This window comes from Myotis myotis, unplaced genomic scaffold, assembly GCF_014108235.1.
Source record: "Myotis myotis isolate mMyoMyo1 unplaced genomic scaffold, mMyoMyo1.p scaffold_m19_p_10, whole genome shotgun sequence".
In the NCBI taxonomy this organism is placed as follows: Eukaryota; Metazoa; Chordata; class Mammalia; order Chiroptera; family Vespertilionidae; genus Myotis; species Myotis myotis.
The window spans coordinates 60,449,865-60,476,071 of record NW_023416314.1 but is presented as its reverse complement, the minus strand read 5'-3'; the positions used below and the strand labels follow the sequence as shown (position 1 = coordinate 60,476,071).

Genomic DNA, 26,207 nt, shown 5'->3' with positions numbered 1-26,207 from the left:
CGTATACTTTGGAGAATAGTCTATTTCTTACCTGTGTTGATGTAAGCAAAGCATGTCAAACTCAAAGGCTAATATGGGCCAAATAAACATGTTTTAGGTTTATGTGGGCCGCCAAAAAACAGAACCTTCAATTTTCATAGAAACGAAGGTTTGTTCCTATATAATAAAGAGGTAATATGCAAATTGACCATCATGCCCTTGCATAAGATGGCCACCCCAATGTGGTCAAAAGATGGCCGCCACAAGATGGCCAGCATGGGAAGGCAGTTGTGGGCAATCAGGCCAGCAGGGGAGGGAAGTTGGGGGGGAACAAATCTGCAGGGGAGGGTATTGGGGAGCAACCAGGCCAGCAAGGGAGGGCAGTTGGGAACAATCATGCCAGCAGGGGAGCAGTTAGGCATCGATCAGGCTGGCACGGGTGTGGTTAGATGGTGATCAGGCTGGCAGGCAGAAGCAGTGAGGGGTAATCAGGCAAGCAGGAAAGCGAGCAGTTGGGAGCCCCAGTCTTGGATTGTGAGAGGGGTATTCGACTGCCCTGTAGGATCAGGCCTAAACCAGCAGTTGGACATCCCCTGAGAGGTCCCAAATTGGAGAGGGTGCAGGCTGGGCTGAGGGACTCTCCCCTCTCCCCCCCCACCCCCCAGTGCACAAATTTTGTGCACTGGGCCTCGTGTGTGTGTGTGTGTGTGTGTGTGTGTGTGTGTGTGTGTGTGTATGATCTTTACAACCAAACAATAGGAACAACTGGAATGACCAGAATGATCGGTCGCTATGATGTGCACTGTCCAGCAGGGGGCAGACACTCAATGCAGGAGCTGCTCCCTGGTGGTCAGTGCACACCCATAGCCAACCTCCCCTGGCTGGCCAACCTCCTATGGTCCCTCCCCCTGGCTGGCAGGCCCCGATCGCCTGATCAGGGCTGGGCCCCAAGCTGAAACGGGGAACTGGAGGTGGGTTGCAGAGAACATGGCCCTTTCCCAGTGAGGCCGAGGGATCACTCCCTCAGTGGGGCTGGTGGCCAACCTCCCACAGTTCCCCGCCGCGGCCCTCCCTCTGGCCCGCAGGCCCCAATTGCCCTGGCCCCAATCAGACTGGCCCTGATCGGCACTGATCACCAGCTAGGCTTATGGACCCCACCCATGCACAAATTTCATGCACAGGGCCTCTAGTCATTAACATAAAATAATAGAACATTTTAATAAAAATTAATATTTTTTCTTGAACATTAACCTACCAGACACTGAATAACTGTACAGATTAATAGGCATAATGTAAATAAACCTATTTTTCTTGTTTTCTGAAAGTGAAATATTTCCTGTTGCATACAACGAACTTGTCAGTCCAAGACTAATGACGTGGCAATTGGCTGCTAAAATATTCACTGCTAATATTAGTGGAGAGAAATGGTGTGCCTGTGCATAAGGTGCATAAGGAAAATGAAGGCCACACAATTATAATAATCAGTCATTATTGAACATTGTAGTTCGTTATTAATAAGTAGGAGCCCAGCACGCAATTTGAAAGCATGCAGCACTGCCCACCCTCAAGTTGCCGATCTGGCCTTGCCTCCCTCTCCAGCCCTTGAAGCAGCTATAGCCGCTGCTAATCATGCCCTCCCCTAGTGCAGGCGTGTGGAGGACTCTGCTGTCCCACTCCTGAGGCACACAGAGTCCTCCTCCTGTCCAGTTGACCTGTTACGGCATCCTGGTTAATTAGCATATTTCTATATTTTTTATATATATATACATATACATATATATTATGTATAACAGAATATTATGAAAATTAAGTTATGAAATTTCTATTAAAATGTTTCTTTTATAATACCGTTATATTAGATGGGCCACAGAAATATTTATTGTGGGCCACATGTGGCTCGCGGGTCGTGAGTTTGACATGCTTGATGTAAGCTATTGTTAAATAGAATTCTACCAACAATATTGAGAATACAAGATTGAAGACCTTCAGGGTGATCAAGACTATATGAAGACTATGTGAGGAGATGGAGGGAACTCACATTATTAATTATAAAAGGCATGATTTCCCAGAGAACTCCAGAAAACAAACACAACTGAATTCTCAAGCATTTTGTTCTTCACATTTATAAGGAGCAATCAAAATAAGTTTATTGACACATATCTTCTATTCATTCATTTCAAAGACAAGATTAGATATTTTCCAAATAGTTTTATACAAGAGATAATTCCAAAATAAAAGAAACAATTCTGAAATTAAATAAAATTACACATACAGATATAAACTTGTGCTTATTAAACATATCTAGTTATATGGACCACCATATCTTAACAATACAAATAATTTGAAGCAATAAAAATATGTTAAAAATATTTTAGAATAACAGCCTTTACAGCTATTTATTAACACACAGTTAATCTGGAATGGTTGTGAAGCATTGTAGATGCTTTTACTTAAGGAAAACTTATTAGTAGGTTACTGATTCATAAGAGAATTAAGAATTATGTGTTCAGTAGGAATTTTTCCCCCCACAGTGGAATTAATAAATTAAATTGAAAATACTGTCCAAAAAATTTGCCTCTGGTGAGTATTTCTATCTAATTATAATGTAATGAAGCCCAGGGGCTTTGGAGGAAGTAAGGGTAAATTTTGGGAGTTCTTAATCTAAGTCTCATTTTTTTCTTATTTGCATAATAAAGACAACTCTGTCTATCTTGTAAGGAGATTGTGAGACTTATTCCTTCACTCAATTAATATTTATTGAGTGTCTATTGCATGATAAACGTAACTAGTGATGAACAAGATACACACAGGCTAATCTACTAAGCTTACCTCGTAAATGGAAAAAATTTTATTCGTGAAAGTATGTGACAAAGACCTGCATAGCAGTTTCCACATAATAAACACTCAAAAATGTAAAGCATTATTAATGTTGTTATTCCTTTCAAAGAAGTACTAGAGCATGGCAAGAGACTAAAGAAAACATGGGGGCTGTCAATGTAGTGGCATTCATGTTCACAGACACATTCACACACACAAATATATTTATACATATTCCAAGATTTCCAAATGCACAAACATGCCAAGGACTCTGCAATCGTTGGCATTTTAAAGGTATGAAATGCAATACAGTTTCTCTTAACACAGAAGGCTTAGGATTCAAACTAATTTAATAAAAATTTTAAATGAAGTTGGAATAGTCAGTGACTCATAGGTCAGAAGTGGGTGGCAAGTGACAGAAGGGAAGGCCTGGGGCAGAAAAGAGACTCTCAGTACCAGTTTCCCAATTGGAATGCTATGAGGTAGTATTTCTTGTTATTTTAACCTGTGGTTGATGCATAAGTCACATTTGCCTCCATTTTTATTCGTGAAAGTATTTATGTTTAGAGAATTTCTGAAAAGAAAACTTGTCATGTGCCCCCAGTATCAACTAAACTAAAGGCTAAATAATTTTTCCAAAGAATCAGTTTATGCTTAAAGATTCTTGAAGAATCTGCTGCCTCTTGCTTTACCAAGGACTATGTAATTTTTATAATTTAGCTTAATATCCAAGATGGCTATAAAGAACAAAGTCCCTTTGTCTTCATTTTAAGATGTTTTTTGATTGTCCTTAGTAGTTTGGAATTACAGAAAGCAAACAAGAAATATACTTTTAAAGCAATACAATATTAAATCAGTTTTTCATAGTTCTCCTCTGCTTTTCTCAGGATTATACCCATGACTATATTAATGTTTGAGCAAAAGTTCTCTGGGCTATCATTTCAATACAGAAATGTTGGCTGTCTTCTCATCTTTAATATAACTGTTGTAAATTGTATAAAATATATTTAAGGAACACAAAATATGTATTCCAATAATATTATCTATGCCTAATATCCTTCCTTATAATTCTTCAGAGGCTGAGTAATAAAAATATAATAGTAATACATAGTAAAATAAACCTCCTTGTTTAATCTGAATATATTGAACAAAAGCCTCACTTTTTTTCCAAACATAAAATCATAAATTAGCAATAAAAGTATGGAACAATATCCGTGGTCAGCTAATATGAGACTACATAAAATGTAGACAGGAACAATTAGAAAATATTTTTGCCATTCCTCTAATAAGGACAATAAAATGGGAGAGTGATATTATTGTTCCTCTTATAGTCTCCATACAGCACTCATTTCATCTAAAGAAATGGAAGGTAAACTCTACCTGAACTAATTTTGGCAATTTGGTTGTACAGATATGATATTATAAACATTTTGAAAAGAAATCAAAAGCAAATATAAATGTGGGTACATTTAGTATAAATCTACTGGATGAAGTGGTACCAATAACAGATATTACTATAATTAAGAAGGTCTGTGCATAGGAGGGCCTGGTATGTGGCACTCAGCTGACTAGATCCTGTACATGATTCACAGCTAGGATATTTATTCTTTGATATATACTGAACACTTGCTAAATGACAGACAGTACTAAGCACTGACTATATAGCAGGAAACATAACAGCAATGTCCTTATATACTGTGAGTCTGGCAAGACTGATGAGTAAACAGGAAATTGAAATTTAATGAGGTATGTACTCTAGTACAGGAAATGTAGGATTACATGAGGAAAATAAATAAGCTTAGTCCAGAAATAAGAAAAATGGTTTGTTGTACATTTGACAAGTTCAGATAGAAAATATGAGGACACAGCCCTACCCAGTTTGGCTCAGTGGATAGAGCATTGGCCTGTGGACTGAAAGGTCCCAGATTTGATTCCAGTAAAGGGCACATGCCAGGGTTGTAGGCTCAGTCCCCAGTTGGGGGCATGCGGGAGGCAGCCAATCAATGATTCTTTCTTGTCATTGATGTTTCTATCTTTCCCTCTCTCTCTCTTCCTCTCTGAAGTCAATAAAAATATATTTTAAAAAATAAAATATGAGAACACACATGTATCTGGGGCAGAAATTAGCAGTGAGTGTTTGAAGAGAAGATATTAACTAGGTAGAATGAGGTAAGCTTATCAGAATATTAACCAAAATCAAAAAATATGAACTTGCTATTGCAGGCAACTTAATGATGGGAGTAACAGGTTGAAAGTTTCATTTAATATAAGTAATAGGGTAATAATCCAATGATGGAGAAATAGTGAAATAGACAATAAAATCACTAAAAGCCTCAGCTCTTTACTTCAGTCAACAATGAGAAAGGGGGAAAAAAGAATCCCAGGGATTTTTCAAAAGAATCAAAAGACTGTGACATATTAGATGTTGTGAATGACAGAGAAAGAAGATTGAAAGGCGATTCTATGATTTGCGTTCAGGGGCCTAGAAATATGAGGAAGCTACTGTACACAATTTTATCTAGAAAGGAGGGCCCATTTGGAGACCAAAATTCTGAATTCACTTGGAAGGCACTGAATTTGCCTGTTATTCACAATTCAATTCAATCTAAACTATTGTTAGTTGAGAACAAGCACAGGAAGAATGCATGGAGGAGATCAGGCCTGAAGATGTCATTTGGGAATTACAGATTCAAAAAGTGGGAGGTCTCTACAGAAAAAAAAAAAAAGTGGGAGGTCTAAAATATCAAATATCTAAGTGAAGCCAAGAAGAATAAGAGTACAGGTACAGTTACTGGTTGTAGAGACAAAAATGTCACTCAAAATCTTTTGATAGTATTTTCAATAGGGTTGGAAGAAAGGGAAACTATTTTCCATTGTTAAATGGAGTGAGCAGCCCTAACTGGTGTTGCTCAGTGGATAGAGCGTCGGCCTGCAGACTGAAGGGTCCTAGGTTCGATTCCGGTCAAGGGCATGTATCTTGGTTGCAGGCACATCCCCAGTAGGGAGTGTTGCTGGAGGCAGCTGATCAATGTTTCTCTCTCATTGATGTTTCTAACTCTCTATCACTCTCCCTTCCTCTCTATAAAAAGTCAATAAAATATATTTTTAAAAAAATGGAGTGAGCAGATAAGAACTAGAAGTGATGAAGTCTTTTCAAGATTTTGATAATAAATGGAAAAATTAAAAAATAGCTAAAAGAAGTAGTAGGATTATGAAAAGGGTGCTGTTTTTTGGGGGGGATTTAAGTAAGTTTGGAAGCAACCTTTACATTAAAGAAAATTAGCGGGGCATCAAAGATACAAGTGGTGAATAAATTATAATGACCACCCTCAAGGAGCTCACAGCCCAATGGACTATTTTCCAAGGATCCTGAACAAAAATATGAGAGAATGTTAAGTTGAAGAAGAATAAATAAGAGAAAGTTTTCAGCAAAATTCAGTTTGTAGCGTGAGGAAGAGGCAATATTTTCACTAAGAATGAGGGGAGAAATGTAAGATTGTTAGATGTTTTGAGGAGAAAAGAAAAACTAAGTGAGAGAACAGCTTTGTGACATTTGAGAGGTGAATAAAAGGGTTGATGTGATGACAGACATGACTGTGCTGAAACTCCATAGAATGAGTCTATAATTGTCACACTCTTGTGCATTCTCTTTCATCAGCATTCCATGGTCTGACAGCCGAAACAATGGGTAAGCAATAAGGATACAGATGTGTGAAGAATGATGCTTGCAGAATAAGAAGCATCTTTGAAGATTATAAAGAGCATGTATTGATCTAAGGTCAACTATACATATAAATAAAAGTGTAGCAATCTTATCCCTGTAAGTGATGTGCCTTAAAGACTAATTATAGAGGAGGAATAATATCATTATTGCTAATCAGCATCAATAGTAATTATGGCAGGTATGACTGGTGGAAATGTCAATGGTTCATTACTAATATGAATCTGGCATATTACATAACCTAGAATTTGGGAAATAATAAAAATAGCTGTCAGCTATGTTTAAGAGATCATACTTATCCCCAGGCCAGTGTTGCACAATGGTTAAGCATCAACCTATGAACCAGGAGGTCATGGTTTGATTCCTGGTCAGGGCACATGCCTGGGTTGTGGGCTCAACCCCAGTGTGAGGCATGCGGAGGCAGCCAAGCAATGATTCTCTCTTATCACTGAAGTTTCTATTTCTCTCTTCCTCTCTCCTTTCATCTCTGAAATCAATAAAAATATATAATTTTAAAAGAGATCATACTTATTCTTTTTAATTGGATTTATTGGGGTGACATTGGTTCATAAAACCATACAGGTTTCAAATGTACAACTCAATAAAATATCTGCACACTGCATCATGCACCCATCACCCCAAGTACCAATTTTTGTTTAATGTCTTCCTTAGGTCTCACAGGGGAGCTGACTCCCTAACTAAAAACAGATGAAAATGACTAATTATCAAAAACTTAATATGAGCCCTGCTACCATAACTAGGCTTTTCCTCTAAATCCTGGCAGAAGGCCACAGCCAGAATCCTCAATGTCAAGATCAGAAGTAGGAAGAGTTCTTCCACTAACAAGGTCTCCTGATATTGAGGGACAGACTCACTGTTTCGACCCTGTTCACTCATGGAATATACTAGTACACAAAGCTCTACTCTTTAGGAAGAAGACATGAAGAATCTGGAGGGCAGAATAGAGTCCTGTTCTTGGTAGCTCTCTTAGTTAGACATGTTTGGTAGCAAAGAACAAAAGGGCAAAAATAAAGATAAAAGCACATGTTCTTGTTGGCGTGTAACAGTCAAATACATATTCATTTATGACCAAGAACTGGGAGTAGTTGGACATCATAGGTAACAGAAGATCTAAAAAATGCACTAATGGAAATTTCTTTCTCTCAAAAATATCTTCTATTTCTACTTCTTGCTGCGGTTCTGATTTTCTCCAGTGTTCCTTATCTCTCTGTTTTTCTGTATCCTGGAATATGGTCAACCATGAGTAGAGCACCAGCTCCATAGTTAATGCATTCACATTCTCACTGTAACTAGGAGAGATCATCTAAGTGGCTTCCAGGGTTGTAAACAGGGAGGTTCCTCCAATGGGGTTGGATGAGGAAAACATTTAGCATCTCCAGTCAAATAGCCCAGAACTTCACCAAAAATATGCAGTCGAGACTAAATAGAGCAGCTGACTCTACTAATAGTGTTTTGAACAGAAACATTCCTGAGCAGAGTCCACACAGCGTCAACCACAAGGTTTTCATACATGTACTGTACTGTATTTTAGGCTGGGCCAGAGAAACCAACTTTGGGTATTGCCCTGTTTTTTTCTGAGTTCTGATATAGAAATAACAATAATAAACTGGGAATATATGAGCTTAAAGACTCAATGCAGATCCCTTCTTGATATAGTAATACCTACTTTTTTGAACATTTTAATTTTCCAATCAAGTATTGTTTTGCATTTTAATAAAACCCTAATTAAGTCCCTTGCCTTTTCATGTATGGTAAGTTGAAGAAATAGAAAATATTGATTACCTTTCTACAGAAGAAACCAACAGAATACAGTAACATATACTCAAATAGTGCAAGCCTCTCCCTATGTCAGGGCTTCATTAACTTATTAATTGCTAATTTACACCTATTCATATAATTTTAAGCTCCTACCTAAAGCAGACTTATATTCAGCTATCTTCAAAGAGGGTATGACTTATTCTATAAAAGTTATTTATGCTTAAGAAAGCTTAAAAACTGCCACCACCTTCTCCCCTTTCTCTATCTTGATCCAAGCAAGGAGCCGGTTTTAAATTGGATCCTCACACTTGAGTCAGATCTTTACAGGAGAAACACAGCAAGACAGGAAAGTTGTCCTGTGTGAATCACATCTTCACCAATTGTGTTAACCTAGAAATATGGCGAAAAACGATTGTGTGCATCATATTGAAAATACAAGGTCAAATTCATTTAACAACTGATTTCAGAGAAATGTACTTTGTATTCTTTTAATGTCCTTGCTTTGCCTAGCATATTGCTCCAAGCAAGCAAGCAGCCATTAACAATGGCAGAAAAATTTTCTATATGTGAACATTTGGAATGTAACAGACTTGTTATAAGTTTAAAACCATATTCTACAGAGTGAGTTGTATACCCACAAAAGTCAAATGTTGAGACCCTAACCCCTAATTGTGACTGTAGTTGGAGATAGGGCTTTTAGGATGTAATTAATGTTAAATGAAGTCATATGGTTGAGTCTTAATTTGATAGGATTAGTGGATTTATAAGAAGAGGAAGAAAGAGAGAGATGCTCCCTTGCTCTCTCTGCAGGTATATATGTACCAAGGTCAAATTATATTATTAACTATATTATTAATATGTATAAATAATATAATTAATGATATAATTAATATATAATTAATAATATAAATATATTAGATTATATCATTAATTTATATACTACAAAGATGCAATTAATGTTTGTAAGAACACCGCTTAGAAGACAGCCACTAGGAAGAGGGTCTCCATTAGATCCCAACCATGCTGGCACCTGATCTTGAAGTCAATTACTCCAAAATCTCCAAACTAGATGCTCATCAATGAAGAGGAGAACTTTAAGCATAAAGGGAATTGTGAGTTTGCAAATTGTATGGTAGCCTTTAATTAATTAATCAACCAATCAATTTATCAATTATAAACATGTGCTACATGTGGCTGCTTTGTGGATACAGTTATTTTATTTTCTAGTAGTTGCAGAAGAAATGCTAAAATAGAGCTCCTAAGATAATTACATCTTGAACTGACACTTCATGGAAATAATTTTGATTTATGAGAAAACCCAACAGCTCTTAGGATAACCAAATTAATCATAAAGTGATTTTATTATGGTATGATTAAACATGAAGATGAAGTCATCATTATATTATTAATTTATATACTACAAAGATGCAATTAATGTTTGTGATTTTTTAATTTACAAGTTCCAAATACCAGTAAAGCCTGCTGCTAATTTGGGTTTTTGGTTTAGCACTTCGGTTGCTTCATTTTACATAATGCCCCTAACTTAATTCAGAAGAGAATTTCTAAATATTAACAGAGAGGTAATTTTAGAAATTTAATTAGTGATCCCTCCCACACCACTGATTAAGTTTGGGCTTTGCATCATTGATTTTCAAAAAATATATATATCTAAAATTCCATGAGCTAAAATGACTATGTAAATAAATAAAATTATTTGTTCATTATAGCATCTCTATATGGAATGTACTTCTCTTAAAATAAGTCAGGTTTCTCTCTGTTATTTGTTAATAAAATCGGGTTCTGGAGATATGTCTATGGGCAGTTTTAAATTGAATATTTCTTTCCAAACCTGCATGGTATTTTATCGAGGACTTATAATGTTACCTGAGAAATGCTGGATAAAAACATGAAAAATTTTATATTCTTTGGGATATTGAGGACATATAAATGTTTTCACATTTTCTTGAGCTATAAGCACTTTAGGTAGATAGTAACTCAATTTTTAATTCCTTTTATTAAAAAGAAATATTTTGAGCTTAGAAAGTTGAAAACTAATTACCCTATGGACATGTTAAGAAAGTGGAGATTACAATGTTGTTCCTAGATTGCCATTCAAAAGACAAAAAAGAGAAAGAATAGATTATATTATTCCTTTTATACATTCAAAAAATATTTATTGAGTATCCACTAAGTATTAGGCAATGTAGTAGCAACTGCAGATTCAATAATGATTAAAAACAGACTGGATTTCTATGGTTAGGGAACACATGGTATACTGGGGGAGGATGGCACTAATAAACTAATCATATAAATCAACACAAAACTGCAGATAGTGTACATTTTTTGAAAGAAAAATTATGTCTTATTCTGTGAGTACTTTGGTTTACAGGAACGGCATTGAATTATCCTGTAACTAAAAACAAAACAAAACAAAACAAACCTGAGCAAGGAAACTTCTCGGAACTGGAGCAATGAGAGGGAGCTTGTTGAATGATGGCATTTACCTTAATCTTAAATTTACCTTTATCCTAAAAGTAATATAAACAAGATTTGAAGGACTTTAAGTAAGTGAATCTAGAGGATGGATGGAATTAAATTTGTGTTTTGAAAATATGTGTAGCCTGAAGGATAGATTAATGGAAGAAAGTTTGGATATAGGCAGACCAGTCAAAAAGTTCTGTAAGTTCAAAGAAGGGGCCTTATTACACAGACTGGGCTGTTCATGATGAAGAAGAAATAGCAAGAAAATCAACAGAATTTGGTAGTGAATTGTATGTATGGAAACCGTAGAAGTAGATAAGAAATTATAATGTCAGTGTTAAGGTAGATAGAGAAAAAAATAATAACTACTCAGATTGTGGTGTGAAACTTCTCCAGTGTTAGTGCCAATGAGATAAGCACCCTGCAATGTGAAAAAACAATCTTCAATATTGATATTCTTAAACCTACAAGGATTCCAAATATCAGCACCCTTTTTTCGGCTCATTACAATGCTGCTTTGCTGTCTACAGAAGTCTTCTCCTTTCTGCAGTACCCATTTATAATTTTTGTCTCGGAATTCTCACTTAAGTTAAGTCTACTCCTGTAGAAGGTATTTCACTGCCTGAGTGAAAAGCCTTCCTAATTTGAAGGACATCACTTAGGACTTAACATTCATAAGGGGACTGACATTTCACCAGGGAAAGATAACCTTTGAATGCTGAAGATTTCAGGTTGCTAGGCAACCCAGCCAAGTAGACCAGAAACCCTTAGGAAATAGATTGTATGTCTTAACCTCCTCAAATGGTCACATTTCCAAGCATGACCTGAAAGCTATATATGTTTTTAAGGAAATTCTCTTTGTAAATATTCTAGGCCCCTTCTTAGCCAATAATGAGGAATTCTGATTGGAAATGTGAATCTACTTACAAACACTATGAAAGTAACACATTGACTTAAATAGATTTTCCAATATTTGAATCAACTTAAATTTGTAATTGAGATTCTCTTATCCTTTTAGTAATTGCTACCTAAATGATTTAAGGAATGATCTCAATTATTCTTATTCATATCATTTGAATGATCTATTTTCCAAACAGTCAAAAAAAGTAGGCCCTCAACAATTTTTATATGAATGGTTTGCGTAATGAAGAACTGTCCATGAATTCACAGAGACAAATTCTCACATTTATTTTGAAGTTGTTCAGTTTGACTTTTCCTCTCAAGACAAAGCCTCTTACAAAATCAGAGAAAATAATAAAACTGTCAGATGTCAAATTGCTTTTCATGTCAACCCATTCCCCAGTGTCCTTTTTCCCGAGTTTTGATTTCTTCTAAGAAAAAACTGAAGTATAAATTCAAAACAGAAAAGCTAAATTCTTATTGTAAGGTCTTCAACTATTTAAGTAAATATATAGAAATAAGTGTGTACTTTAGGTACAAACATTTTTTCCATTTGTCCCCCTTAAAAGAATAAGATGGAAGCAATTCTATTTATCCCAGATTTTTTATATCTGTTTCTTCATCTGAGAACACCCACCTCTGACAGTGTTGTTGAAAATGTCACTCCCAATATGATAGTTTCATTATTTTATCCATTGTCTGTGGGCTGGACAAACTAAACCTATTCTAAGTTTAAACAAACTTCAGCCTAAACTATTAGAGAAACCACCATTTTATAGTACAAAAAAATCTAATGAAAGATCTTAAGTAAGATATAAAATTACAAGGCCAATGATATTGACATTGAAATGCTAATATGCCTTTATTTTTTAATATATATTTTTATTGATTTCAAAGAGGAAGGGAGAGGGAGAGATGGGAACATCAGTGATGAGAGAGTATCACAGATTGGCTGCCTCCTGCATGCCCTCTACTGGGGATCAAGCCTGCAAATCAAGCATGTACCCTGACTGAGAATCAAACCCTAATCTCCTGGTTCATAGGTCAACACCCAGTGAGTGAGCCATGCAGGCCAGGCATGCCTTTACTCTAATATTAACTTTGATCCCATATTTTGAATCTTATGTGCACTTTTTTTCGCTTCTATTTGTTTCTTAAAGTTTTTTGTTTTATTTTGTTTTAGTAGCACATGACTTTCTGTAATTTTTTCTTTTTATATTGTTCTGTTGGGTGTCTATTTATTTTTTGTTTTACTTTTGAACCAAATGCTGGACTTATATATGTAGTAGAATAAGGTTTATACATTACAGATGGGAAATTTATATATGGAAACTAGAGGCCTGGTGCACAAAATTCATGCTTGGGAAGGGGGGGGGGGGGTGGGTCCCTCAGCCCAGCCTGCACTATCTCCAATCCGGGATCCCTCTCGCAATACAGAACCACTGGCTCTTAACCGCTCACCTGCCTGCCTGCCTGATACCCCTAACTGCTCCACTGCCGCCAGCCTGATCACCCTAACTGCTCTCCCCTCCTGGCCTGATCCCCCTAACTGCCTAACTGCTCTCTCCTGCCAGCCTGATCCCCCTAACTGATCTCCCCTTCTGGCCTGATTGCCCTAACTAGTTGTAGGAGTGGGCAAACTTTTTGACTCGAGGGCCACAATGGGTTCTTAAACTGGACCGGAGGGCCGGAATAAAAGCATGGATGGAGTGTTTGTGTGAACTAATATAAATTCAAAGTAAACATCATTACATAAAAGGGTACGGTCTTTTTTTTTTTTTTTTAGTTTTATTCATTTCAAACGAGCCAGATCCGGCCCACAGGCCGTAGTTTGCCCACGGCTGGTCTAACTGCTCCTCTCTGCCAGCCTGATACCCTTAACTGCCTATCTGCTCTCCCCTCCTGGCCTGATACCCCTAACTGCCTATCTGCTCTCCCCTCCTGTCCTGATCCCTCTAATTGCCTATCTGCTCTCCCTTCCTCTCCGCACCCTTCAGACCCCCAGCGCAGGTGTGCTAAGAGTTCTCCGCCACAGTTCAGCCCCTGTCCTGATTGGTCATTATGTGACGGTGTCCTGGCCAATTTGCATATTTCTCTATTATTAGTATAGATATGGAACAATTTGCTATTATTGTGATTACTAGTGGCCCAGTGCACGAAATTCGTGCACATTGAAAGGGAATTAATTAGAGGAAATATTTTAATGTTGCTATTTGCCCTTTCCCTATAATAAAAGTGTGAGAGATAAAAGGAAATGAGTACAATGTATATGAAAATAATACATAATTTTATTAATAAATAAACAATAATAAAATGATATAACAAAAAACTCATGATGTAAAAACAACACTGGCGGGACAACTGTTGCGGGAGATCTGGGCTGGCGGGGAGACTGCTGGCGGTCACAGTCGCCCCGGATCTCCCGGAGGGAGGGCCGGTTGGGTGCGTGACTGATGGCTGACAGCCCGGATCTCCCGGTGGGAGGGCCGGTTGGGGGCGTGACAGCTGGCGGACTGCCAGGGTCACACCCGCCAGCCCTGGGTCGGGTCGCACAGGGGTCGCCCGCCATCCAGGTCACAGATAGCAGGCCCGGATGGCGGTGGGGCAGGCAGAATGGCGCTGTCCCATCCTGCCTGCAGTATGCAAATTAGCCACCATCTTTGTTGGCGGTTAACCATCTTGGCTGGCAGTTAATTTGCATATCGCCCTGATTAGCCAATGGGAAGGGTAGCAGAGTGACACTAATTACCATGTTTCTCTTTTATTAGATAGGATAATTATAAATGAATAACAGTAGTAGCTACTGTTGCTTTTTCTAACACAGATTCTATGCTTTCCTTATTTCCTAAAATGGACTCCAACTGTAGATGATGATGACAATTCACCTGAATAACCATTTTCACTATCAGCTTGTGTTTGGATGTGCTCTTACTCTAAAATGGGCATTACTGTAATTGTTCTGCATGCACTGTCTATTTTATCTTCAAATTAATAATAATTGAATAGGTATTTTCATGCTGGCTTTACACATGGAGAAACTGGAGTTCAGGGAGCCTAACTGAATTGCCCCAAAGTCACCCAGGAGTAAATGGCAGAGTTTGAAATCAAATTCAGGTATGCCAAGTGTAACAGTTCATGTAACTGAGCATGAACTTGCATGATCTCCCTCTGTCTTCATCTCCTATATCCTATTTTTCCAATTGGCCCAGGAGCAGGGTCTGTGATAGTACAGTATTACCAGTGGAATGTCCAAAATGGAGTCAAAATCCCTCGGAGGCTTTGCTTCACCCCTCTCGAGAGTCCCCCTGGATCCTACGTGGCAAGACTCATCATCAGTGTCATGGGCTTACGAAACCCTTTCTAGCATATCTTTCTGTTCTTAAATATTTCACAAGAGGACACAGCCATCCCAGAGAGAGAGCAGGGAAGACAGTGAATGAATAACCTATATTTTATTAATTTAATCTGTATTATGTAAGTATTCATAAGTACTTTAGGGAAAAAAAAACACATAGAAGCCAAAAGAAAATACATTTTTAAATCATGTATAATGCTCTCTTTCTAGTCTATTCATTTTCATCTAATATCTTTAATGTAGTTATAATGCACATGGCCCTCTGGAAATGTACTAGTCTACTCCCACAAGCAATATATGAAGATGTTCATTTTTCAACACTTCACCCAAACTAGGCCTGGTTAATGGTATATTTTAAAACTATTTTATAGCAAGATACTTATGGGTATAAAGGAAGATTTAATATTGTGTTAGTGTTGAGATTATTCCATTTGAGTAAAGAAACAAGGCACGTTACTCACTGCCTGATGAAAGATAGATTTACTAAGAAATATTAAATTTTGGTAGATTATCATAAATGTTTGCTCTCTCAAAACGTTCTTAGATTACAGTTTCTAATAGCATCAGAAACTTCAGTTTTAATGACTTGAATGACATTTATTAACTTTCCTATTCTTAGTGAAAAATAAACCAGCATCATTTCATCGCCAAAAAAATAATTAATCTGCACCACAGTTCCTCTTTTGTGAGTCATCAAATGCCACCTACCTGTGACAAGTTACTGAGCCAGTAGAAGGGATTTTCCATCCTCTGCAATGGCTTGCTGACAAAAAAATGAAAAAAAAAAATTATAAAGTACACAAGTTAGTTTTACTTTCTCAAACATGGGATTTTATTTATTTAAAAGGTGGCTTATACTTGAAAAAGCTACATAAGAAATCTGTATCTTTGTTTTCTTTTCATACATATGGATCTATATCTATGATTAAAAGCCAGGCCAGATATTTTGCCTCAAAAAAGAAAAAGTCCACTCATGTAGTGCTTGAGTATTAATCAGTTGCTCAAGGGCAGTGAAAGAGTAAAAATGTTCTGTACCATGCACAAGGAAAACTATAATCTAATCTCAGTGTTCCTACATGTTCATGGATGATGCATATTCTGCCTCAGGCTCATCTACGTACCCAAGATCAGCACCAATATGTTCTTTGCCTAATTTGGCTTTGAGTCACTGCCATGAGATTATCCACAGTTTAGAACAAAATGATTCTTTTTTAGAATTCTGAGTAGCACTTTATTTTGATTTAAGATTCCATTTTTAGGGTCCATTGGAACACTTTTGCCCTAACTGTTAATTTAAGAAAAGTTAAAGTCCTCAAATAAAACAACAATGCTAAGAGAAAGAGTGTAAGGTACAAAGCTAAATTGAGGCTCCACCTCCTTGCACAGCACTTCATAGAGGTTTCTCATTCCGATGCCAGTGAGGATCCAGTTTAGGATTGGCTAAGGCTGAAAAAGGGTGTGACGTGGTTTATTTTGGTATGTCCTCTCTGGAAATTTCCTTCTTTTTTTTATCCTTTTTTAAAATCATTACAATTGGATATGCTGGATAACCTCTCCTCTTTTTCCTTCTTCATTCCTGTAACTCAAACTATATCCCCAGAGATGCAACCACCATCATACATCCAGAAGGACCAAATAATACAGAGTTAGGACAATAGGAGTTAAGTCAGCCTGAGTTCTTGATGATGTTAAGACATGTACATTCACAGCGTGGTTATCTTGTGATGAACATAAAGCCCTTACTTCTTTAAGCTACCACAACAGGGATTTTCTGTACTTGCACTGGAATGCATCATGGTATAAGGTCTGACTTCTAATCCTCTCTCTGAGATGATTTCCTGCATGTCCCAAGTCAGATATTTTGTCTCTGCTGTTCCTACATAACTTTGGCCATGTAGTTTAACAATAAGAAAGTTTTCCTTGAAGTGCAAAGCAAAAAGTACACAAATCAAAAGATATAATTGATGGCCTATTACAGAGTGAGCACAAACTTGGAATGAAGTCAAGAAATAAAACATTCGCAGAAACCCAGAGTGCCCCCTTGTGCCCCCTCCTAGTCACTACCCTCCCCTTCTCCAAAAGTAACCAGTACCTTACTGCAGCCATCATAATTTAGTCTTTCCTGTTTTAAACTTACATAAATATTATACACATGGTATATATTTTTTTGGGTCCATTGTCTTTAGAAAAATATTATATTTGTTAAATTCCCTCAGGTTGTTTTATCTAGCAATAATTCATTCATTTTAATTGTTGTTTAGCTTTGCATTGTATACATATACTAAAATTTATTTATCCAATCTACTGCTGATGAATATTAGACTGTTTCCAGACCTTGGTAATTAAGAGTAATACTTCTATAAACACTTGTGCATGGCTTTCAGTGCACATATGTAGAGATTTCTGTTAAGTATATACCTAGGAGAGGGATTGCTGGGTTATATGGTGCATATGTCAACTTTAAGTGTAATAACGAGCACTTTGTACAAATGGGTTCTTACCAGTAGTGCACGGTAATTTCAGCAGCTCTACATCTGTACTAATAGTTGGTATCTCAGTCAATTTTATTTTAGTCTTTCTTGTGGGTATGAAGTTACATTTCATAATAGTTTTAACCTTCACTTTCCTTAACTACAAATAAGAGTCAAAACATTTCTTATATGTCTTGATTATTTGGAAACCTTTTCATGTGTGTAACAAGTAACTGTTCAAGACTTTTGCCTTCTTAAGAGAGTATAAATGAGCTGTCTTTTTCTTGTTGATTTGGAGAAGTGATTATATATTCTGGATATGAACTCTTTTCAATTACCTGTAATATAATCTCTTCCACTTTGTGACCTACATTTTCACTCTGTTAATAATGATCCCAATTTTAAGGTAGTCTAACTTACTAATGCTCTTTAATGTTTAATATTTGTAATTCTATTTAGGAAGTAATTGATTATATCAAGGTCTGAAGTTTATTTTCTAGGAACCTTTTGATTTTACTATTCACATTGAGATCTACAATAATCCTAAACTTATATTTGTGTATAGGGTGAGGTAAAGTCAAGATAGATTTTTAAAAATGTAATATCCATGTATCATGGTTTCTTTATGATACAATATGTGACATCTTAAATTTGAGGCAATATTCTAAGAATCCATGTTATTTGCAACGGCAAAATACAGCACAGCGTAATAAAACTGATAAAAAATGTTGTGATGATAGAAGCTGATATATTTAAAAGAGACACATTAAGTTTTTAAACTATTAGAGAAGGATAAGAAATGACTTCAAAAATTAGAATGACAATAAATTATATACATCAATATGAATTCATGATTTTCAATAAATGTTCCCAGTTTTATTACCAAATTTAGTTTACAGTCCTCGGCCACAAAATGTTGATCCCTAATACTATTATTCACTAACATGAATGGACTCCATTGTTTAGGACAGGGAAATACAAAATGTGCCTAGAATAAATATCCTGCTCTTAGACAGCAAGAGTGCTTTCAAAAATATCTGGAATAGTCAGCCAGTGTGGCTCAGTGATTAAGCATTGATGAATCAGGAGTTCACAGTTCAATTCCCAATTAGGGCACATCAATGATTGCCCTAGGAGGCAGCCGATCAATGATTCTTTCTCATCATTGATGTTTCTCTCTCTCTCCCTTCCTCTCTGAAATCTTAAATCTTTTACAAATATCTGGACTAGCCCAGCTGGTTTGGCTGAGTGGATAGAGTGTCAGCCTGCGGACAGAAGGGTCCCAGGTTCAATTCTGGGTTCCATTCCGATCAAGGGCACATGCCTGGGTTTCATCCTCAATCCCCAGTAGGGGCTGTGCAGAAGGCAGCTGATCAATAATTTTTTCTCATCATTGATGTTTTATCTCTCACTCACTCCCTCTCCTTTCTTCCCTGAAATAAATAAAAATATATTTAAAAAATATGTATCAGGAATAGTGCTAAAAAGAACAAGATTCCCAGATAAAAGGATAAGATAAAAAAATAATAATTAGATTTCACCGAAGAAAGCTGCCTTTAAAATGCCATGGGTCTATAATATTACTCAAAAGGAATATAAAATAGATTATATACTAAATTCATGAATTTAAAAATATTTTAATGTTCAATATGGATAAGCCCAAATAATTTAAATACCATGTCTTCAAGTTTTTATCATTGCTTAAGTTGACTATCAAAAATATTAATATATGTTAAATAGTATGTATATTACATATAATATATTATGTATTATTTATATAAATATGTTTCTGTATCAATACACATAGCATATAAATGTTAACATATATATATTCAGAATTAACCAAACTAGGCTTCTATTTTTGTCAATTGTAGATAAAATTTTATTAAAATAAACTGGGTATCCAGGAATTTAAAAGAGTAGGAAGAAATAAAATACAAGGAGAAATTAATTTGAAGACTAAACATTATTTAAATCAGAGATTTTCAAAATGCAGTCCCCCAACCAGTAGCATCAACATCATCTGGGATTTGTGAAAATGCAAATTCTTAACATTTCCCTGTCCTACTAAAGTGAAACCTTTTCTGGAGATAAGTTTTGGCAATCTGCATTTTTTAAGCCCTCCCAATGAGTCCAATAAACATTAGAGTTTGAGAACCACTAATCTAATGAGACTACAGTCATGTGCCACTTAGTAACAGGGGAAGTTTTTGAGTAATGTGTCATTAGGCGATTTTGTCATCGTGTGAACATCATAGAGTGCACTTATACCAATCTAGGTGGTATAGCTTGCTATATACCTAGGCTATATGGCAAAGCCCAGCGATTTTCAACCTATGTGCCACAGCACACTGGTGTGCCACAAGAATTTTTAAAACTAGCAATGCCTGACTATGTAGTCAGGGACACTGGCCTCTTTTCCCTTAGATTGTCAAATTAAAAAAATGTCAACAGTCAATACAACAAGAGCTGTCTGGTGTGAATGAATCAAAATTAGGCCCATTTTTTTTGTCAGATTGGCAAAAAATATATTTTAGTCTATATCAATGTGTACTGTGAGATAAAAACAGTTAAAAATTGCTGGTATAGGCAAGAGAAAATGATGCAATCAAGAGACAGTAAACATGAGATATATGAGGCTGCTGCTGGCATGACACAGAATACTATTTTTTAATAAATATTATTATTTATTAAAATAACGATAAAAATATAGTGAATTCATAAACCAGTAAGTTTTATTATCATTATCAATTATGTACTGTCCAGAATTGTACATGCTGTGCTTTTATAGAACTAGCAGCTCAGTAGGTTTGTGTACACCAGTATCACCACAAGCAAATGAGTAATGCTTCGTGCTATGAAGTTTCAAGGACTACCACATTACTAGGCGATAGGAATTTTTCAATTCCATTATAATCTTATGCAATCATCACCATTTTTAAAAATGTTTTTATTGATTTCAGGGAGAGGGAAGGAAGGGAGAAAGAGATAGAAACATCAATGATGAGAGAGAATCATTAGATCGGCTGCCTCCTGTACCCTCCACCTACTGGGATTGAGCCCACAACCCTGGCATGTGCCCTGACAGGGAATCAAACTGTAACCACTTGGTTCATGGGATTGACCAAAATATTTTAATGTGGTGCATGACAGTATTTAAATCATTGCACAGTCTGAGCTTGCAATTGTGTTAGACACTTAGCACTGTCCCCGTATACAGAATGTCCCCCCAAAATATGTACACATATTTTGGAAAATGAAATGTATTTTAATAAAGCTGCCTTTATAATTATTCAAAGTATATGTACACAATTTGGGAGGGACACCATATATATCAGAGGTACTTGACTGGTTATAAACCAAATAAAGAATCTACATTTTCTCTACACCACTGAATTAGAGCAAATCATTTTTGAGACCTCACAGGACCCAAAAGTGCTACAGTGTGGATTGAAATCCTGGTGTGTCATAATATAAGACTGCACTTCACATGCTGGCATCTTTCTCTCTCAATATGCATTATAACTCTTCCTAAGAAGGCCAGGATAAAAGAAAGAAACTTGCCTAAGATAAGCTTCTACCATCATCTTAGGCTCTATACCAGCGGTTCTCAACCTGTGGGTCGAAACCCCTTTGGGGGTTGAACAACCCTTTCACAGGGGTCACCTAAGACCATCAGAAAACACATATATAATCACATATTGTTTTTGTGATTAATCACTATGCTTTAATTCTGTTCAATTTGTAACAATGAAAATACATCCTGCATCACAGATAATCACATTACGATTCATAACAGTAGCAACATTACAGTTATGAAGTAGCAACGAAAATAATTTTATGATTGGGGGTCACTACAACGTGAGGAACTGTATTAAAGGGTCGTGGTATTAGGAAGGTTGAGAACCACTGCTCTATACTATAGTACATATCAGTATCTCTTATCTTCAGATCTGCATATATGAAGGTGAGATGTGAAGGAGCTGAGGTCTAACAAGGGTAAATAGAGCACCCAAAGCCACGCAGCCAGCAAGGGCAGAGATGGGATCCTGGGCTAACTCTTCCTGAATCCATAGCCCATGTTCTTTCCACTGGAACACTGTTCCTCAGTACCATACACTTCTAATATGCACACCACATGTTCAATAAAGTTTATTGGGTGAATGGCGAGTGAAGGAATGACCTGAGTTTCCCTATTACTGCCTTTTCAGGGGCACTCTCAGTGGACTGGTTCCAGACAGCTCCCATTAACTGGAAAGACACTTTGACCAACATGATGTTCCACTTAACACAGGATGCAAGAAAAACACTGGGGTCACTGAGGAAGGTGACATCACTAAAATGTTTAGATCCTTGTAGAAGAAACATCTCAGTCCCCCCAAGGTATCAAATTGTTTCCTCGGTGCTCCCTGAAAACATTTAAACTGAATAAAAGATATAAAAGAAAGTTTATATCTTTCTTCAATGAATATGTAAATTTCAATACCTTAAAAAGCATAGTTTACTAGTCTGATGTGCTCATGGTTCATTCAATTTAGCTTACCTTCCAGATAGCTTTAAAAGAAAACTTAGAACTCAATTTAATTCTAAAATCATGTTAAAATTATATGGAATGGCCTCAGCAGCAGATGAATGCCATAGTAGCGAATGTTTCTTGGAGGAGTCATGGGGCAAGCAAGAGAAAGAAACCGATTAAGATGCCACAGACATTAGGAACTTGAAGAGCAGCAGGAATGGAAAACATGGGGGTGACATTTTAAAGCTGTGTGTGGAAGGCACGTGTACAAAATATTTTGTCAACAGGATTTCTGCATATACCTCTCACACACTGTTTAGGAAATTGACCCCAGAATAGAGATTCTCAATTTTTCTTTGTTCCCCCCTTGCAAGCTGTCTAGCCTATGTAATTAAAGTCCACCAGCAAAGTAGTACGCAGGTGCTGACAAAGCTAGGCATTTTCATTTCACTCAACTGCAGTTGTGAAAATAATCTCTCATCTGCCTCCTACAGCAATTTCCACCGCTGGTTTTTTACGAGGTTTCTCTGCCAGGTCTAGATGACATTCCCCCTCTCTTTTTCTGGTAGACATTCACTGTGTCCAAGCACATTTATTAATATTTGATCAAATGCATGGTAACATCTTGAACCTTTATTCTTGGTAATAATAGAAAATCATGGCAGAGGTCTCTAAAAGAACAAATTGTGAAGCAGAATCTGTTGTGAGATGCTAAGAATCGTTGATTTTCTCTTTATATCTTTACAAGTTTGTAACCCATAAGTCCCAAGTCATTACCACCACATGGGCACTTACAACATCATGTTAACACTCAGACCTCAAATTGCACATTAAATAGCTCAAATCTCATCATGTAAGATTCAAAACGTCTTCTGGACCAAACACACAAAACCCCCTCTGCAAATCTATCTCTCTTCTGCAATCTTGTTCTGTGGTCCCTTTTTACCTACGCTTTCAGTTACTGGCACTCAACCATGGTACAGAAACGTTAAATGGAAAATTCCATAAGTAAACAATTCATAAGTTTTCAGTTGAGCATCTTTCTGACTGCATGATCAAATCTCTTGTAATCCCATTCAGTCTAGCCTGGGATGTGAATCAGCCCTTTGTCCAGCTCATCCACACTGTACATACAATACAACAGATATGGTGTGAGAAAGAGACCACATTCACAGAACTTTCATGACAGTGCAACTGGCCCTTGAACACATGGGTTTGTACTTCATGGGTCCACCTACACGTGGACTTTTTTCAATTGACCCACACAGTTCAATTGACCCTCTCAGTTCAAACCTGTGTTGTTCAAGGAGCAACTCCATGGTGGGGAATCCATGCATGTGGAGGTCTGACTGCACTTAAATGCAATTTTTTTACTTCATGGGACTTCAGTTTCCTCAACCTCTACAATCTTTAAGGGTCAACTGTATATTGTTATAATTGTTCTATGTTATTATTGGTTGTTGTTGTTAATCTCTTACTGTGCCTAACTTACAAATTAAACTTTAAAGAAAAGAAACTGTCTTCATTTGCAGATGACCTGATCATATTGGTAGAAAATCTAAAACAGTCTACAGCAAGCTTTGAGAACTAATAAGTAAGCTTAGCTAGTTCTTATGAAATAAAGTTGTATTTCAAGACTGGAATAAAATTTTGCAAATTAAAACAAAAGTATCATTTATAATAGCCTCAGAAAAGGGCTGAAATACTTATCTAATAAAATGTGCCAAATTTGTATCCTGAAAATAATAAAACATTGATAAAAGAAATCAAAGAAGACCTAAACAAGTTGAAAAATTACATTGTGTTCATGGGTTTAAATACTTAATATTATTAAGATAGTAATTCTCCCCAAATTAATCTCTAGATTTAAAACAATCCCTTCCTTAGTGCCAGCAGAATTTTGTATACATTTTAAATATAATTAAAATAAAATCACAGAATAGCTAGAATATTTTTGAGAAAAGGAACAAGGTTATCTTGCTTCCAACAGTAATATATCAGAGTTCTAGTGGCTTTGTAATTCTTGCAAAGCGTGATTTCTAGCCTGTCTACAAAGCAAGAGTAGTCAAGATAGTGTAATACATGCAAAAAGGCAAATATCTAGATACATTAAACAGATAAAAAGCCAGACATAAACAAACACTTACGTGATCAATTAAATTTTTTAAAGATGACAAAACAATTCAATGAAGAGAGGATAATCTTTTCAACAAATCATGCTTTAATCATCTCCAATGACCCTTGACCCATACCTCACACCAAATACAAAATTTATTCCAAACTATATCATATACCTACATGTAAAATCTAAAATGGTTACAAAAAGGAGAAAAAAAACCTATGTGACTTTTACTAAAGCATAACTTTTTTACATATAAAAACATTATTTCTAAAAGAAAATATTGATAAATGATACTTAATCAAAATTTAACACTTTCATTCTTTGGAAGATATAGTTAAAATGAAAAGACAAAGGGGCAGACTATAAGATGATTTTTCTAAATCTATATCAAGTAAATGACTTGTAACAGGATATGTAAAGAATCTTGCCCAGCCGGCGTGGCTCAGTGGTTGAGCGACAACCCATGAACCAGGCCATCATGATTCGATTCCCGATCAGCCAATAAATGATTATCTCTTATCATTGATGTTTTTATCTCTCTCTCCCTCTCCCTTCCTCTCTGAAATATATATATTTCAAAAATATATATATATTTTTTTTAAGTAATCCTTACAATATAATTATAAGGAAACAAAACAAATGGGTAAAAGATTTGAACAGTCTTATCACAAAAGCACAAAAAAAAGGCATACAAATAGAAAATAAGCAGAAGAAAAAACTGATTGTACTGGAGTGGATGTGGAACTATTAGCACTTTGATACATTACTACTGGGAAGGCAAAATAATAGAGCCAATTTGAGACATGGTTCAGCAATTTTCTAAAAACTAAATATATAGTTTCCATACAACCTAGCCATCTTGCTCCTGGTATTTATACAAGACAAATGAAAACATATGTTTACCCAATATCTGTACATGAATATTTATAGCAGATTTATTCACAATCGCCAAAATCTAGGAACAACCAAATACTGCTCAATTGGTGAAGAGACTATCAGTGGTCAGCAAACTCATTAGTCAACAGAGCCAGATATCAACAGTACAACGATTGAAATTTCTTTTGAGAGCCAAATTTTTAAAACTTAAACTATATAGGTAGGTAAATTGTTATTAACTTAAATAGGGTACTCCTAAGGCTTAGAAAGAGCCACACTCAAGGGGCCAAAGAGCCACATGTGGCTCACGAGCCGCAGGTTGCTGACCATGGGACTAACAGATTGTGGTACCCTTACTAAGAAATACTACCTACTAATGATAAAAGATAAGCTACAGATATAGTCAAAGCATGATTGAGTCTAAATACATTATACTATTTGAAAGAAACCAGAGTTAAAGGACTATAAATTCATGATTCAATTTATATGGCATTCTAGAACAGGCAAAACTGTAGGTACAGAATCACATCACAGGTTGACAGGGGATAAGGTTAAGAAAAGAGATTGATGACACTGGGCCATAGGGGGAATTTTCATGGTGATAGGTATATTCTATATCTTGGCAGAGTGGTAACATCTGGCAATATGTTGTCAAACTCAGTAAGTATGCATATACTGTATAATGGATAAATATTTGTTTTATGTAAGTTATACCTCAATAAATCTGATTTTTTAAAATCTCTTTAAACAGCTATATAACGGGTCTTAGCTCACCTTACTTTTGATGACTTTAAGGCAAGGGGAATTTAATACAGCCTTCATCTCTCAATGTTCAGGAATTCCAAGACAAATTTGAGGCTGAACACTTGGAAAATACTTCTGCTCTTCCCTTTTGACTCTGTGTACTTTCCAAATGGATCTATTAAGAAAAAGTTTATTTTATTGAAAATATAAAATAACAAACTTAAAAAGAAAAAAAAAATAATAAGGCTGTTCCAAGAGACCTCTTAGGAGAATGACTCAAACATTTGGTCTAAGGCAGAGGTTCTCAACCTTCCTAATGCCGCGATCCTTTAATACAGTACCTCATGTTGTGGTGACCCTCAACCATAAAATTATTTTTGCTGCTACTTCATAATTAATGAAGCAAAATTACATTTTGCTACTGTAGACAATATGTAATTATATAT

General features: G+C 36.2%; 1 long non-coding RNA gene across 1 annotated transcript in view; it reads right to left on the bottom strand.

The window, feature by feature from the left end:
- Positions 1-25,931, bottom strand: part of LOC118664949 — a 277,905-nt gene extending 251,974 nt beyond the window's left edge. The window contains exons 1-2 of the long non-coding RNA XR_004970469.1: positions 25,792-25,931; positions 15,741-15,795 (exon numbers count right to left, since the gene is read on the bottom strand). This is a non-coding gene — a long non-coding RNA (uncharacterized LOC118664949). The remainder of the gene's footprint in view (positions 1-15,740; positions 15,796-25,791) is intronic.
- Positions 25,932-26,207: the final 276 nt, after the last annotated feature.